General features: G+C 48.1%; 1 protein-coding gene and 1 long non-coding RNA gene across 9 annotated transcripts in view; one reads left to right on the top strand and one right to left on the bottom strand.

Moving 5' to 3' along the window:
- The window catches only part of AUTS2 (activator of transcription and developmental regulator AUTS2), a 767,986-nt gene that overhangs the window by 77,590 nt on the left and 672,547 nt on the right, over positions 1-17,849 (bottom strand). The gene's annotated exons all lie outside the window — the stretch shown is intronic.
- On the top strand, positions 4,832-15,944 carry LOC135330339 (uncharacterized). Of its 2 annotated transcripts, none has more exons than XR_010392321.1 (4): positions 4,832-5,666; positions 6,862-7,019; positions 13,691-13,810; positions 15,372-15,944. It is a non-coding gene; the product is annotated as an uncharacterized LOC135330339 (long non-coding RNA). The 2 variants fall into 2 exon arrangements; XR_010392320.1 differs by having other exon boundaries at positions 13,668-13,810.

The following is a 17,849-nucleotide window of genomic DNA, read 5'->3' as shown; positions in this document are numbered from 1 at the left end:
CCGTATCAACTAATTCCGATGCAATTAACATTTTTTTCGTAATTAAGTAGTCATATCGCGCAAAAGCACTAGAAGAACAGAAGGCCAAATTCTGAATAACTCCACGCTCACGCAGAAGGCTAAGGTACGACGCCTTCGCGGTGCCGACTTCAATAAAACGCCTCTATACTGACCAGCGCCTATAGCCCACGAAGTGTTTTTACTCCAGCCATGCACGCACTAAGGCAATGGGGTCAAACCTTGATGTTCAAGCGAAGGAGAAGGGCTCAGACCTCCCTTCCCAGGAGACGAATGGACCCGGGTCTCCGTTCGCCTCCGCGCAGCTCACTGCCACCGCTCAGCTCCCGCGCGGGCAGCTCACGGCACCGCGCTACGTCTGCTGCCAACGCCGCGTCTGGGGAAAGCGGCTCCGAACGGATCCGGCGCACACGCGACGGCCCAAGGGGCACCGTGCCCTACCAACAGCACTCTGCTCGTTTTCCCCTAGAAATCCCCTTGTTACCCAGCCCCGCTTAATCCTTTCCAGCGCGAAATGAAAGCCGTCGGCGGCCCCTGGGCTAAGGAAAAAAAAAGAAAAAATAGAAAAAAAGAAGAAAGAAAAGGCCGAAAGAGTGTTTTTCCCTCCTCGAGGACCCTGCCGCCACTCAAGGCGACGTACCACTGGAACATTTCCTGCCCAGACGCAGCGCCCTGACTCACTCCCGGCCCGCGCGCCCGCAGCACTTGCGCCGCCCGCCGCCCCGCGCACCTGCCCCCGCCGCGGCCCCTCCGCCCGCCGGCGCGCAGCGCACCGCGCCCGGGAGCCCCGCAGGGGAGGGCGCCGCCGGCCGCCCTCGACGGCGCTGCCTGCGCGGGGGAGGCGCAGCGCCCCGGCCCGCGCAGCGGCTTTACCTGCTCGCGCGGGGTTAGGCGCGACTGACAGCCGGGCGCTCATGGCGGTGCGGGGCGGTGCGCGCCGCCGAACTCCCATCCAGGGCGGCGCGGAAAGTCTCGAAGCGAAGCGCGAACTAATCCGTCAGGGGACGAGGCCGTCCGGGCCGGGCGCCCCGGCGCACATCCTTGCTGGAGAGCGAGCGGAAAAGCGCAGGAGCCCCCCCTCCCCCCTCTCCCGGCAAGATGGTTCCCTGGGAGGAGAGAGAAAGCGAGGGGTGTGCGTGTGTGTGTGAGAGCGAGCGAGTGTGTGCGCCGAGAGCGGCGACCGCGGAAAGCTAATAAAGCAGCAGCAGGACAAAGAAAGCCATGTGCGACGGCGGCGGCGGCAGCCAGGGGCACCGGCCCCACGCAGCCCCGGCGGGTGCGCGGCCGCCCTCCGCGGCGGGCAGCAACTCCGGACGCCGGGGCGGCGCGGCCCCTCCTGTCACACGCACCTCCCTCCGCGGGGCAGCGCGGGTCCAGCGCCGGCGGGGCTCATCTGCCAGCGGCGGCGGGGCCTTTCCGCGGGTTTTTTCTCTTTTTTCTCTTGTTTTGTTTTAGAAAGTCAGGCTATTCCGGCCCGTCCTCTCCCGAGACAAAGCGGGCTCCCGCAGAGCCTGGGCCCCCCCCCAGGCGCCTCTCCCGCCGTCGAGGCTCGCCGCGGCCGCGCTCAGGTGAATTCCATCGGGCAGACGCGGCGGCTCGGCCCCCAAATCCTCCGGCTCCGCCGAAACACGTCGCAAGCCTGTAATCCCCCGGCGGGGGGAGCGGCGCGCTCCGCTCCGCCCGGCCCGGCTGCCGCTGCCGGCCGGACCTCGCCGCCTGCCGCCGCCGCCGCCCGGGCGCTCCGCACTGCGCGCCGCTCCGAGACGCTCTTCCCACCCGGCCGCCGCCGCCAGCTCCTCCCCCCGCCCGCCCCGCCCCGCGCCGCCTCCCGCCGCCGCCGCCGCCCCGGCCCGGCCCGTCCCGTCGCGGCCCGCGGGGCGCCGCGCTGCGCTGCGCTGCGGGCGGGGGGCGGCGCGGCAGGTGCTGCCGCGGGCGGGGCGGCCGCGCCCTCGGGGACCGGCCACGCCGCCGCCGCCGCCGCCGCCTTTCCCCTGGGCGCGGCCGCGCGGAGGGAGGGGCGAGGCGGCGCCGCCGGCGGGGATCCGGGCAGCGAGCGCAGAGCGCGGCTGCGGGGCCTCCCCGCGGAGCCCGGACGCGCGGGCGGCCGTGGCGAGCGCTGCTCGGAGCCCTCGGGGAGCCCACAACGCGCACGAGCGCGTCCATCCGTTTCCCCATCGGTTAAAACGTCTGAACTTTAGAAACGGTCCCTCGCATTAAACCCTCCAACTGCTCGTGAAGTTTGGGTGCCTGAGACGCACCGGTCCTTGACGGCAGAGAGATGTGGCCCTGGCTTTTATTCTCCCACAGACTTGTCTTATCTTAGTTTCAGCAGCAAATGTCATTGTTGACAGGCAGCAAAGTTACTGGTCACTCAAGATTTTTCTTCGGTGCTGCACACCATCAGTAATAGCTGCTGCAGAAAATAAATGCACGGAAAATAAATGGATACATTATTATATAAATGATTATTCACCGAAGCAAGGCAGTCATAGCCAAATGGTATCTGCTATAACCCAAAGTGATATGAAGATACGCAGTTACGCTCCTTGGCGTATCAGGCCTACACAACCTAATGTTACCTGAGAAACTGAGAGGTGGTAAGGCAGGTCTCAAGGGCTTCTGAGGCCACGCCGTGTGACTGTAACAAGAGTCAGCCACCGGCTGTGAATCAATGCAGGGCTAGGAATCCTGACGGAACTGAACCTCAGTGGCCTCCAACAAGGCCCATTTGGATCTGAGCTAGATCCTCTGAAGTATTTGGCTGTGCAAGTCCTACTCACCTGACCACCCCACCCTTGAGGAGGTGCCCCTTGCCAAGAAGAGATGGGCACTGCCTATACTGGCCAGATGTTAGAAACAGAGATGGTTGCAAGTTAGCGGTGGCCCTCGACAGAGCTGTGCTGTGGAGGTGTTAGGCCCAACCTGGTACGTACACACACACCAACCCAATCTCAGAGCAGCCTGACGCAGGAGTCCAAGCTGAAGTGCCTGGGTTCAATCAAGTCTAGGTCTCATAACGATCCAAACTGAACCCTCCCGGTCAGGGACGCGTGGAAGACGCACTCACGTTCCTGGCCAGCTCCGAGCTTGCCTGGGGGATGGCGCCCTGCTGACCGGAGATGAGTAGGGGAATGCCTCATTTGAGGTCCTCCTCCACGGCCCCTGGCAGTAACCCCGGTGGAGGCAGACACCTAACACTTCTGCAGCTCTGAAGGCCTACATGGACAAAGCAAACGCTGCAAAAGGTGAAGAAAAAATGGTCGAAAAAGTGCACACAAGTAGTGCTACGCTTAAGAAAGCCATACCTAAGAAAAACTTCCTACTGATTACTGATACAGAACTACAGCATTTTATGCAAATATTTCTCATTAACCCTCATCCTAGGGGTTCCACAGTATGATCCATTCGTGAACGTTCCTCCTCCCCAGTGTTATTTTGTGACTTCTCCAGGATTCATATTTCAGGTAGAGTTGCACTGACTGTAATAGTTTCCACTGGGACAACTAAGTGGGAACATCCACAACAGTAACAACAACAACAAATAGAAGACAAATGCATCCGCAATGACAGCCCCAAATTAAGACTGTGGTTGCAAACGCTGCCACGTGTTCATTACGTGTCTGGTAAGGAGCAGGGATACTCTGGCAAAACTGTGACAAATCATCTTCATCAAAGAATTAAAAATTCATGGCCAAGTTTAGGTCTTGGTTATAGCACTGGAAATTTAAGTTCTAAGTTCTTCAAGCAGGTAGCGTTACCTCAGCTTCCTACAACGTATCTGAGCACAGACGTTGGCTGTTAGTATTTCATGGGTTTTCACGTCTCCTAATAGACACGTGCTGTAGAGAGTAACCCCGTGCTGTCAGAGAGGCCATAGCCTCAGCTGGAAAGCCAACAGAGGAGGCTTCATTTCTGGTTTCTTGGATAAAGAGTGGATAATGGCCAAAAGTCATCGCCATCCATGAGCTATTTCATGACCTCAGTGAAGTAAGTCGATGGCTTGCATCCAGTTTTGAGTCCCCATCAAAAATGAAGATGTTAAAATGGTATAGTGTTCTTAGCACAATAACAGGAGGAGTCAAAGTCTGTATCTAGGCTAGGAATTAAAGGCGTAATATGAGGGTGCGGTAGGTAATATATTCTGTGAACACTTTGGTCAAGACTTTATACATCTTGGCATGGTATGAAGGGGTCTAATTAAAGCCTAGACTCCTCACAAGACTTTAATTTGATAAATTCAGCCTGGATTAAATGACAGGCTTGTCTGTACTAGACTTTTCAAACATTAACCACATGCCACACCTGAAATCTCAGCACACACAAAATCTGAAAAGCATTTACCTACTCATCTCCCTGCGGCTGTTAAGGTTTATTGGCAGGGCTGTGGGCCTCATTATGTTCATTATTTATGTCTTAAAGATAAGTAGAGGACCTCTGTTTTCCTGCTAGAACATTATACATGCATGAAATGCGTCTTATAATTCTGAATTTGATGTTTAGAGTTTAGGAATTCACCCAAAGCCAAATTAAGTTAAAAAAAAAAAAAAAAAAGCAAAGGAAAAAAAAAGCTTCTAATGATTTCAATGGCTTTTGGATCAAGCTTCCATCTTTCCTGACAGCAATACTTTCTAGCGTCTTAAGATACGCCTGGATAGGTTTTTGAAATCTTCTGCCTCTTATCTACATGGGACCTTGCCAAAATTTTTTTCATCTGTCTGTGGTCTTTGTCAGCGTCAACATTTGTTTCTGCCCCGACAGCAGCCAAATGAAGTGCATTGAACTTGGATCAAAAGTGATTTCAAAATTTTTCATTCTCTGAAAAAGGTTTTCAGATCCAACCATTCTATAAAAATGACCTAACGCAGCCTCGACGGCAGGCAGAGAAGCAGACGTTCGCTTCCAAGCAGTGCAGTCATTCCGAAGAAGAATTACCCATCTCTGGAGCAATGAGCAAGTGAATATTGAAATTACAGCAGATTATATTGGATTAAATTATTTATGGCAAACCTCATCTCACCTGGAAGGTTCTGCAGTTTTTTCCTGGCAACGTGGAAACTGGATTTTCCAATCCTTCAGTATTCTGTTAAAGCCTGGAAACATTTCTGTTTCCAATAAGTTGCTAATCTTTCCAGAAGATGCGATGCTGTCTGCATTTGGAGTGTGATTACGATGCCTTATAAAGTCCTCCATAACGCTTTGAAAACATACATAATTTTGGCCATTACTGGCTAGGAGATGCAGGGTCTTTCTCTCGAGAAAAGGATTTATGGAGCTATCAGTGGAGTTTTATGGCTCTGAACAGCTAGCGATGCCCTAATGTCCCAAACGGAGAGTACTTACACTTGAAGGCCTTAAAGAGGTCCAAGCAAAGTACCCGTTCTTACGAGCGACCTAAACGAACAGTGTGACAAACAGCATTACCGCGTGCTTGTGCCGTAAAAGGTGGCAACAGATGTTAGGAAAGATGGATTGCTCCGAGGCGGGATTTCGCCGGGAGGATGGATCCGGCGGTTCTGGGCGCGGGGACACGTTGCCGCCCCGAAGGTGAGCGACTGGCGCCCCGGGTGGAGACCTGGCAGGAGATGAAAGTCCTGCTTGCTTGACTGCCCGTTCGGCGGAAAAACAGCACACGTGCTCCTTAAGCTAAGGTAAGATGTGGGGAAAAGGTTATACAGAAAGTAGATGCTTAAAAGCACCAATTAGAAGGCAACAGACCTATTGGGCTAAGTAATACCACTGGCCAAGTTTGAAACATAAGCGAAGTTTCTTTTTGTTTGACAAAGCAGAAAACTTTGGCGAGAGAGTATTAATGACAGTGCAACATTTTTTATTATTTTTTATTTTTCTGCAGCATTTGCAAAACTAAAACACTTTGTAATCCCTTCTTTTATGCAGAACAGATTGCAGTTTTAAGCAGAGGCCCATAAACTGCAGGTTCAAAGAAACCTGAAACTGAATTAGCATAAAAGCTGGAATTCTCATTTATAGGAACAGCAAGGCAACCACTCTGCAGGCAGTTTTATGATTTTTGGTTTCAAATGGAAACAAAGATAAAAAGTGGGGCTTAGCTGAACAATAGGGCTGCTCTCCCTTCATTATCCTTAAGGGCCTGATGCTATAAAAAATACTACGTGGTCTCCGCTGCTTCCCGGGACAGAGTTTAGCCTGGTTTTGCACACCTAGAGGAGGCTGGATAATTTTCTGAATCCGTTCGCTGCACAGAAAAGAAATCTTCCCCTTCCCTTCAGTTATGAAGGCATTTCTCCCCCCCAAGCTTCTCCAAATAACGCCAAGTATTTGATGTGAACACCGCAATTGCCTTTCTTTCCCTCTGCCAGTGATGAAAAGCAAGAATCACCGCATTGGCTATAACTTTCCCATCAGAAAACACACACGTTTTATCTCTTCGTCTTCCTGCTGTTTAAATTCCGAGTTACCAAATATATTACGGAACATTATTTAGTTGGATTTAGCTCCTCGAGACCTCGCTTGGCTCTTAAGCTGCCAGCTCCCCTGCATAGTCTAACCAGAAGCATTTTAAATGCCTATCGCAAAAGCAGAAGATATAATATAAATTCTTCCCCATCCACAGGCGCTGCCTTGAGTACACTTCATAAATGCACCACTTTTAAGCGGTGGCCATTATCTTCCCCTAATTTCTGCCTGCTAGTGGGTTGTGAAACTGCAGAAGTATTTCAAATTAATTTGTCTGTCAATATCTATGTCCTGAATCAACTAATACGAGAGGAATATTTTTCATTCTCCTCAGTCAGAGGAAGAGACTTTCTTATCGCTGAATAAAGCATCCGTTATTGTGTGCTGTCATCCCATTCTGTTTTTCAGGTCATTTTTAGCCCAGGAAATGCTGAATCAGCAGCGGAAACCAATCAAGTAATTTCTTTCATTTCCTAACATTCCAGCAAAATAGTGAAAATCACATCTCATTTGCTGAGGAGACTATACGACAGAAATCTCTTCGCCCAAGGATCATTTTAAAAGAGGTAAGCCCAGTAAAGAAATAGTATTGCGAAAACCTGGAGCTAATGCAGGGTCTCTTTTGCTGAACAGATAAATCCCAGTTTTGACTGTCGTCTCATATTTAGACACTACATCACGAACAATAAATCTGTACTTTTAGCCAGCTTCTAAATAGTACGAAGACATTCACTTGGCAAAAGAATGACCATTACTTTGATGAATGAAACATTCATCTAAAATATTCATGTACCATATGATAATATCCAACTGATCACCAAAAAAAAAAACACCCCACCCCTGCTGCAGATTTAAACAACTGAGAGAAACTGGATAACACACAAAAGGGGAGTTATTACAGCACTGTTAGGAGAACCAACAAATGAAAAAAAAAAAAAACCAAAAGCTTGATAAATATTTTCCATAACAAAACACAATTGGTTTCAGTGGGATACGGCTCTGTTTCTCATTAGTTATCCCTCACTTGTCAGACAAGTTCCATATTTCACCGCAACCCGCCGAGTATTCTTTATAGTTTGCCGGGGAAAGTGGCTATACATTTAGCACGTTGCCTTTCTGCCGCGTGTTTTCACAGGTCTCTCTTTAAAACACACTGCACACGCTTTCGCTTCTTCCCCTCAGGATAGGGGGTTTCAACATCCAAGAGGAGTTTAAAAGCAGGTAACAAGTCATCACTTTTGAAGCTGCAGAGCAACTGAAGAGGTGCAATAGCCCCAGCAGCCATTATCAGCGCCTGCCAGGGTGCCACGGTATCAAGTTATATGATAAAGCACTCAGCTGACACCAGAAAAATAATCATTCTCCCTCTCCTGCACCACCCCCTTTTTCACAAGGAGGCTTTTTACACTCATTAAATGCAACCTTATCTCTGAAAGACTGCAATCCTCAGCAAATGACAAGTGTGCCTAATCTCATTTTCTGACAAGCGATTCTGACAGCACCTTCCTTTTGATTTCTAAGACACGTAGCTAGACATATATTAATCTGTCAGTCACCGCCCCTAGGAAGGATGAAAAAAAAAAAAAAAGGAGGAGAGACAGAGAGGAACATTTGTGAACGTGAAGGGAACAAGGCAAGAAAGAGACTAAGGGTCCTTTGCTGGCTATTTTAACCCACGGAGCTGTGTTTCTCCGCTCCTCCTACCCTAATGTTCCCAGCACCCAAGCCACTTCCATGCAGCACAGCATCAGACGTACATGTCTGCACAAGTGGGCTACAAATGCATCTGATTGACGGTATCCGTGTGCATAGCCAGCAGCGACGGACCGGGAGTCAGCTGGGGGGGCATCGGCAGGCTTTCCCTGGCAGGAAGGTGGGCTGCTATTCCGCTTCTCTGCACCTCAATTTGCAGCACCGCGTATACAGGCGTGACATAAAATCCAAGTGTTATTGTCACCCTGATGCTTATTTTACTTACGGACCTGGGACTCCCCAGTACTGGTGCTATAAAATATACAGCCTTAGCTCCAAATTTACAGATTACGAAGTGTTGTGCAATCATACTTCTCTGCAGCGAGAAGTACTTTGCAGGCCACTCACTACACGCCGCAATTGGCTCCGGTAGCGAGACTGGCTGGAACAGGCTAGTAGGTACAGGCAAAGACGTTTTTGATAAAAACACCAAGACTGAAAGCATCACATTGTTGTCGGTCCGAACAATTTTGTACCAACACTCAATTGCTCTAAACCCAAAGTTTTTAGTAGGACATTGTGGCCTTCAATGGGCAAACTGAAGACACTTATGCAAGTGACTGATGCAAGCTGCATTTTGAGTCTGTGCAAAGCTGGGATTTTCAAGACCCCCAGGTATAATAATACGAGAAGATCCGCTTTAAAACTGGTAGCATTACGTGGCACTGAGAAAAACGGGCACATCTCAGCAAGTGTGCAAAGGAAGGACACTCGATGCATGCGGTATGATGTACATTTGTGAGCAGATGTATGTGGGGTGGGAGGACGTAGGCTAGTAGGTAGCTACAGAAGCTGCAAAGGGGTGTAAAAGAAGTGAGTCTCCAAATGAGGCCCGCAGGAGGAAAGGAGATTAAATGACGTGGGAGGCAGGCATTCTTTATCTTACACAGGCCTATTAGTTACGTTCCTCATAAACACGCCTTCTCCCGCTTGGCATGTGAGTCATATTAATATTCCTACCCACCAAATGCTAAATTAGAGTAAATCATACAGATTCACCATCTCACATGTGCTCGCTGACCGGTCTGCACTTGCGGATAGCCTACTCATCCGACACCTGGCAACGCCTCGGTTTGCCTGGAGACATCAGCTGCCGGCTTTGGGCCGAATTTGGTACCCTGAACTACGAGCTACTCACTGCCTCCTTTCCCTTCTGTTGTATAATCTCAAAGTACAAGGGAAACTTTATTGTTCATAATGGGATGAGGAAAAAAGAAATCAAATGAAAGAGAAGTACAAAGGGCCTCAAATCCAATGCTTTAAAGTGATGCCATTTTCATAGTAATACAGTCATTAAGTACTTGTTTGATGGTGCAAAAAGTAGGCCAAGATCTTTCCTAATACATTTTATTAATCAATACCTGCACTAGAAGATGGGAACAATTAAAGTTTTCCTCTTTACTCAGACAAAAGCAGCATACAGAAAGCTTGTGATCTACCTAAGTAGCCCGCCAGTCAATGGAAAGATGAAAAGACTTCTTTAGTTTTACTTAAGAGCTGAAATGATGTTAATACTTCAAGTGTTTAGGCTCTGGTTCTCCGAAAGGCAGTAAATTAACAGTGACAGGAAAGCTGCCTGACATCGCAAAGTCCTGTTCCTCGCATTTCCCCACTGATATCATAATAACTGGAAGACTCACAAATACATTCTTGAGTTCACTGAGCCTGAAAATAACACTGGAGATATTTCCTTTGCAGTGCACAACACTTTAATAAATAAGCCTAGCAGAAACTCGCATTTTCTGCTGATGTGCCTTATAAGGATGAGTGTAAACCTGACACTTGCGTAGTTTACATTTATGCCTGCTTTTTTATTAAAAAAGGATTTTTCTAGCTGCATCTCAGCTTCAGGATGTGGAAAAGGAGGCGTAGGCTGAAAAGGCCCCTCCTGGGGGGAAGGCTTCACCCGGGAGAGCAGAGGGTCCGTTGCGCAGACCTACTGCCCCAGGACGACACTCCTGATCTCTCAGCGGCGGTGGCTGATGCAGGGGGCAAATGGGAGAACGCTGCCAAAGATCTGCCCCAAATCCAGCCCTCCTTGGCAGAATCCAGCCTGGTCCCTGCAGCAGGGGCCACCATCGCCCGAGAGATGGCACTTAGCTTCGGCCCACTCAGCTGTTCAGGCTCCAGAAGAGTCTTCTCGCAGGGGCCTCATGGCACCAGGTAGAGGGGAAACACTTGGGAGGAGAGACTCCTTGAAACCCCTAAGAGAAGGAAATGAACAGGGGACAAACAGTGCAGCTATCTCCGGTTTCTCAGGGGACCTCTTTCCCAGCGTCACAACGAGACAAAGGCGGGCAGAGCCAAGCACCGGACGCGGTTCCCCGTGATGGCAGAGCTGAGCCCAGAAGAGTCCATCCATAGAAGGCTGTGGCCATCTCCAAAACTTGGCAATGCCAACTCTCATACTTAGGAGTTCAACTGTACAAAGAAGAGTCAATGAACTCTAACAGGTCAGGAGAGCAGAGGGAAAACCCTCCAGGAAGAGACCCCTCTGACTTCTGATGTGCTCCCTCTTTCCTTCATGAACCTCAGACACAGTGTACATCGTTGCATTGATCTATGCTCCACACAAGATTCAACCTGCTGCCCAGTTTAGTCCATCATCTGATCCTGCAGTGGGAGCAGAAGGATGTGCCTAGGACATCACAGCCGGCTGGTGGGGAATTAACCGGTTCATCGTGCATGCACACGTATTCCACTGCACAGAAGAGAGACAGCACTGACAGTGTTGTGTTTAGAACATTTTTTTCATATAATCATTAGCAGAAATATAAATACAAATGACCTTTTAATTTGTGTTACGAAGACTAATCAAGTTAACGTCCCAGCCAAAAGAGAAAATTTCTCCTTCATTGGTAGTTTGGAAATCTGGGAGATTGACTCATGTCCCAGCAAAAGTTTAATAGCTGACCTCTTGCTGTGAATTTGGTGTCTCATTTTCCTCAGCGTTAAACCTATCAGCCACCTTGCTCTTTCTAAACCACTTGCCAAAATTATATATGAGCCTTCCTAATACTCCCTTCGAGGCGCCCGATTCGTGCTCCCTGCACCTTCGCTGGGGATTGCGGGTGGCCAAGCGCTCTGCAAGGTCACGGTGCTCACAACAGAAAGGTCTGCAATGAAGCATGCGGACCAAGTCTTCTCCATTTCAACCTCCATCCACACATCCAAATCTCTAGAAAAGTACTGAGCAAAAGTCCCCTGGAAGGAAAATCCTTCTAACACAAGAAACAATTTTTACGAGCTTTCAAAAAGCTAATTTTTCTTTCATTTAGGATTCCCACGAAACCTAACTTCTTTGTCTCTCAAGCTCCCTTGATCTCCTTCACTTTTAGCTGTCACATAAAGTCAATTGGCTGCACCTCTCCGCTTGATAAAGACATGCCAAATGTTCTGATGTATCTTTAATGAGGAGGTAGATAAGACTCAGTCCTACAAGGTGCTCAACACTTTGACCCTAAGCTAGCAAAGCACTTAAATAGCTGCTTAACTTCAAGCAAAAAAGAAGGCCTTTTGAAGCAAATGGGGCTGTTCAGGCATTCAGACTTAAGCACAGTTTTATAAATTTTGCTGGATTAAGGGCAGGGCCCTTGCAAGGCTCAACCACAGTAATTGAGAAAGCAGGGAAGTTAGAAGAATACAGCTAACCTAGTGAAAACCAGGACTGTACGGTTTCAAGATAAATTATGAAAAGTCCCTCTATTATTAATTAATGTGTCAGTCACGTTGCATGCAATAGGATGTGTATTATTGTGTTAGAGAGAGTAGGCAGGTTTATTTTCTATTATAACGTAATGTTTCATAACTGGGATGGAACACCAATGACGCAAGGATAAAGGCTCAGCATTTACTTCAAAATAAATGTTTGAGTACACAAGAAGAAAGGGACAAATACAGAGTAATTCAAATAAAAATTAATGATAGGAAGGTCACGGAGAGGAAGCACAAAGAGTAAAATTGATACCAAAGCTGAGCTATTGTTCCTGAGATTCAGTTAATCAGATGATCTATATCCAGTCTGGATTATTCCAGACACTACTGGGGGAGGCGAGCTGTGGGAATCTAATATAATACATAAGAGCCATGATAAAACTTTAACCTGTTTTGATAATACAGCTCCATGTCCTACACCACACATACCTCTAAGAAAGGCTGCCAGATCATATCACAGCTGGTTATTAATCTATTTGTTCCTATAAAATCTCTTCTCTTTTTTCCCCTCCCTTTTTTAATAATTTGCTTTTTCTCTAAAAAGGAACTGATTTAATGTAGGGAAAATGCTGTAGCATATCAAAATGTGAATGAAAAAATGGGTAAGGAGATAACGGTTGTTTAACCAGGATGTGAAAGTTATTTTAGAAATATTTGATATTGTTTAAAAAAAAAACCCCTGGATACTGCTGTATGCCTTTACCTTGGAACAAAAGTCACAGTCACAGTTCAGCTAGCAAGGCTAGATTGGAACAGATACATAAAAATTTCTTTAAAGCAGCAGCTCAGGTAGATTTTTCATGGGTAAAGAATTGGGTACCAGACTTTTAATGTAATTCTTAGCATTTCAGTGGAGCGTTTTGTCCATCTGTAAAACGCTACGGAAAATAAAACATAAATCATGACACCTTAGACCTGATGTCACCTCCATTTTAGCAACAAGAAGGGAAACGACTGCCCCGAGGCCGCAGAGGACATCAGCGGCAGTCGGGGGTTATAACGCAATTCCCAGCGCCGAGTCCAAATTCAGTTCTCTCTGCTTTAGCGCTTCCCGGTTTTGCAGAATTTATTTAACATTTATGATGTTTGGGTTTTATTTATTTATTTATTTAAGAAGTTCTAGCTGATTTATAAATCACTGCAATATAAACAACGAAAGCAAAGCGTTAACCATCACACGCTGAGCGTACCTGTTCCTGGAACTGTTCTACCTAACACGATAATTAAGTCCTTCTGCTCCGCAGCGCGGTACAATACGGCCGCGGGCGCCTCTTTGTATCACCGAGGACATTTGCAGAGGAGAAGGCTATAAAAAGCCGGTGGAGCTGAGTTTATTTTAAGAGGCCTTCAGCCCCAAAGCCTCGCCGCGGCCTTGGGCCTGGCAGGAAAGCTCGCAAGAAGTCACCCGTGCTCCCTATTAAAATCCCGTTACCGCATCCGCGAGTTTTCGCCTCCTTTTTAGTTCAAACAGTCGTCTGGCGGACACAAAGAAACAAAGTGCTTGGGTCAGGGGGAATTTCTGACAAAGGCTTTTCTTCTGGGCACACACAGGGACAACCCCACCAACTGTGTCGGGGGGGTTTTGAGGGGTTTTTTTTCAGACGACAAGGCAAAGGTCCTGATTAAAGGCCCTCCAGGGGGGACAAAAGATGGCCCAGGACTTCAAAGTCAACCCACTGCTGGACAGCGGGGAGGTCCTTTCGCTTTCCCCTTGCTCCTTTTAACTTAAGCTCCCGCTGGCTGTGGAGGGGCTTCTAATTGCATTTCACAGGGACGGCACAGGCCGTGGTCTCGTCTCGCACGCAGCAGCGACCCTGGAGGAAGCAGGATATCACTGAGGGTTCAGAACGGGAACAAAAAGAAGTTTATCACGCCGGCAAGCCACGCGAAGGTAAAGACCACGCTTTTTCCAGCTATTTACGTGTCGCCGCGCTTTTCTGCGCGAATACGCAGCGGTGGGTTTTACCGAAGCGGTGGGGCTGGCTCCCTTCTCATCGCCACCCCGTGCGACCGGGCCAGCGCGGGAGCCGGCACGCGGCATCGCTGGAAAGCCAGGCCCCACCGAAGGCGGCCGCCTCGGCCAGCCGAGGGGACGTATCCTTCCGTGCGCGAAGAAAAGACCCTCTGCTCGCTGACCCAGGCCGTGGCAGGGAGACACTTTCTTGGCAAACTGCGATCTCGATCAAATGACACCCGGGATGATCTAAGCAGCCTAATTAAAATTCTCCGAGTGTGTCTAGAGCTCGGGATCTGTCGAAATAAAAGGGTTGGCTAAAGCCCTTTGGGTTTTTTTTTGGAAAAGAGGAAGGTGGTTTTAAGGGATGCGGAATGGGAAGAAAGTATCGGGCCAGATGCAACGTAGGCGATGCCGTGTTACTACACTTAAAGCAAATACAGAAACATACTGGACCCCAGCAGAGCTAGCTTTTGGCCATTTTACCTTACATTTTTAATGACAAAAGAGGTCTGCATTAGCATGCATGAACAAAACACCATCTCATCCAAGAATCAGAAAAAAAAAGTCAATAAAGTCCTATCCCTTTAACATTCGATAGTCTCTCTTTCCCTTTTCCCTAATGAGATTTGCTTTCTCGTTCTTTCCCTTTTGCATTCAAATTTCAATCTGCAACAAATTTTCCACATTACAGGATGAGCCAAATATCTATTTTCCCACATTGCACAACACTAGACCCAACACAATACATGAAAATCCCGGCAACTAGAGCTTATTTGCCGGCGCTAGACAATGAAACCCCCCGCTCCCGAGCCCTGAGCCTTCTCCGTGGATGCTCACATAAGAGAATTAGACCTCGAATGAGGTTAGTTAGTCGCTGCTGATTCATCAGGCATTTGAGATGTGGATTAACAAGCCATTCATCCCCGATTCCTTGCGTACACCAAACAGGCCCGGGTTTCCAACAGGAATTTTTTTTTTTTTAATTTTATTTACTAACTGACAATAGTGGAAAGCCTCATATCCACATCTGTATTATAATAAATGCATTATAAATGAGTAAGTAGGAAACAGTAAGGAAATGATGTTTTACTTTTAAATGCTAATTATGGAGCCCTGGTGCAGTTAATGTGTAGGGTGTTCTGTCAATTTTTAATGTTTATGCCAAGTGTAGTCTTCAATTTAACATGAGCTTTTAATCCTTTGAGTACTAAATTGCCTTTTAATGCTTGCAGCACAACATTGTGTTTGCACAAAGTCAGGGCTGAAAAATGAATTTACTACAAGATATGAGCGTGTATGGGGGGGGAGTACAAAGGACAAGACTTCTTTAATGATGTTGTTGGAACGGTACGAGAGGAAGGAACTGCTTAAGGATGTACCTGGCAATTGTTTGCAGTGGCAAAACGCTGCTGTTGATTTAATATCTCTGCTGAAGCATTTTCAGACACAGATCTCTCTCTCTCTCTCTCTCTCTCTCTCTCTCTCTCTCTCTCAGCCTGAAAGGGCTTTTCCAAAAGCTACACCAAAAATTCACGGTTCACGCCCATAAAGGAAACCACGACAAAAACATGATGAAAGGAATTACTATGAAGAGGTATCTGCATGTTCAGGATGACAAAAGTACTGATGGGGAGAGAGAGTTTTTTTTAACTGAGAGTGCTTAAAAGAAATACAAAGAGCAATGCTCTTCTGGAGAGGAACAGCAGAATTGGCTGCAATGTAATTTTCCAGGTTTGTTTCTTTGTTTTTGCCTTTCGAGCCAGCTCATGATAATAGGCACAATTTAGATCCTAGTTCCCAACCTGCTGCAGTCAGTAGTGTGGTTTAGGGCAAGAAAACCCTGCAGCTAAGGCTGTTTAAACACATCTCGATGGGATTTTATTCCAAGTCTCCTCTTCCCAATCTCACCCGCAATGGGACTGCGAGCGACAGCCGGGGTTATCCCGGCCCCGTGGCAAGCGAGACGCCCCGCCAGTGGGGAGATCCCCGATGGCCGTGTGCCTTCGCGCCCGTCCTCTGCCGCAGCCGAGAGCAGCCCCGCGGCAGCGCCGGGCGCGGGTCCGGCCACCCGGACCAGCCGCCGATACTGTCCCCGATGGCCGGCGGCTCTTACCTTTATCCGTGATAGGATGTCAGGGAGTTAAAGCAGCTTGTGCAGCTAATCCCCGTTTATCTCCTTGGTGAACCAACTTTTTAAAATGACACCGCTCACACGTGTAAAGCTCCAAGTTTGACTTTCCCTGACAGCAGCCAGCCCTGCAGTCCCGGCGAGCTTTATTTTTGGCAGTAGATCCTCCGCAGAGCGAGCTCTGCTGGCTTTCAGTACGCCCAGCGCGATTCTCCGGATGGATAAAACTGGGGACCTGAGAATTTTGGTGCATCTTGATGGAATAACCTCAGCTTTAGCACCAGCTCGGACCGCAGAGGGGAAAAGTAATCAATTAAACTCTCTTTCCCTCCTCTCTTCTCCCACAACCCATAAGATTTTCAGAAGAGATTCCAGATACCAGAGAGGATCCTCTAGCCAGGTCACCCCACATGTTGTAGTCTTCAGTTTACACTATCCACTTCGATAATTTGGTTTTATGGAAGGGGAAGGCAGCCTGAATTCGCTTCTCAGTGATCAGTCGTTCACAAGGCACAAGAGTCAGAAACAACGAGAAATACAAGTAACGTAAATTGCTTTCTGGTTAACTAATGTGGTTTTCAAATGTGGACGCAAAGGAAAACTTTTCCCATTAAAGGGTGGATGAGATCTGACAAATGCAACCACCACAGGTAGATGGAAAGATAACGCTGAGATAGTATTTTTTAAAACTTTACAGCCAAAATGAATCTAAGGGCCTCGCACTAAAAACACACGCATGTTGAATTTTAAGCACCGAAACAGTCTTAACCACATAAAACCAGCAAAACATTTTTGCGTTAAGCACATGCATAACCACTTGCAGATTTGAGAGCTAAATTAAAACAGACGGAGAGCGAGACGAGATGCACAACGCCGTGTCCATCCACCGCGGTGCAGCTTCCACTGCCTGAAGACCTGAAGATCTCCCCGTTCCTCCAATAAAGGGAGAAATAAAGGGGGGCTTGGTTGATTTGGGTTTTTTTTGTCACGTCTTCTGAGACGTGCCCTATTTGTACACAGGACAGCCATTCTTTGCAGCAAAGCAAAGCAATCCCCGCTTCCACTGTCGCTGCGGCACCCCCGAGCCTCCCGCCCGCAGCACGAGCGAAAACCCGAGCGCGGGAAAGCGCCCGCAGCCGGCTGCGGGGCAGCAGAGGGGCTCCGCCGGCCGCCTCCTGCTCCCAGCCCGACACATAAATTACAAGGCTTAGGAGGGATTTCTTTGAATGTGCCTTGCAAGATAATTACATGCATTTTACAGAAGTAGATTGAAGGCTGGAAAATATATGTTTGGGAATTCTCTCCTATCTTTTCCTGGCCCGTTGCCTCATTAACGGCATCTAACCAAAAGGCCTCGCTTTGAGAACCGGGAGGACAAGGAAACCTTGGAGCGTTGATTTTTTTTCTCTTCTTCTGTCCTTACATTATTTTCTTTAAGTCAACTGCTTAAAGCTTGGTATCAGAAGCAGGCACTTGGGCCCAGGCATAGCTCACCTTTTGAGATGTAAAACAACCGGGCACCTAGTCTACCTCTTTCCTATACTCATGGAAAAAGAGAGGTACCCATAATGCTACCACATAATCCCTACTTGAGAGACCTAAGCAAATGACCTCATTTGCTCAGTGGCTTTGATCTGGTGATTTAATTTATGCAGATAAAAGTGATTTAGATGCCAGTTTTAAATGCTCAGGCTTAAAATACCGGCATTATATTTCGAGAGAGGGGATAAAGTAGAATTCGCAGATAAAACAAAGCGTATCCCGCCCCTGCCACACACGCACGCACAAATCAGAATATTATTACATCCGTGGCTCGGGAAGAAGGACACGGTTGTACAGGCTTAT

The sequence above is a fragment of the Dromaius novaehollandiae genome, chromosome 19 (genome assembly GCF_036370855.1).
Source record: "Dromaius novaehollandiae isolate bDroNov1 chromosome 19, bDroNov1.hap1, whole genome shotgun sequence".
Classification (NCBI taxonomy): domain Eukaryota; kingdom Metazoa; phylum Chordata; class Aves; order Casuariiformes; family Dromaiidae; genus Dromaius; species Dromaius novaehollandiae.
The sequence above is the reverse complement of the archived record's forward strand: the minus strand, read 5'-3'. Positions and strand labels throughout refer to the sequence as shown.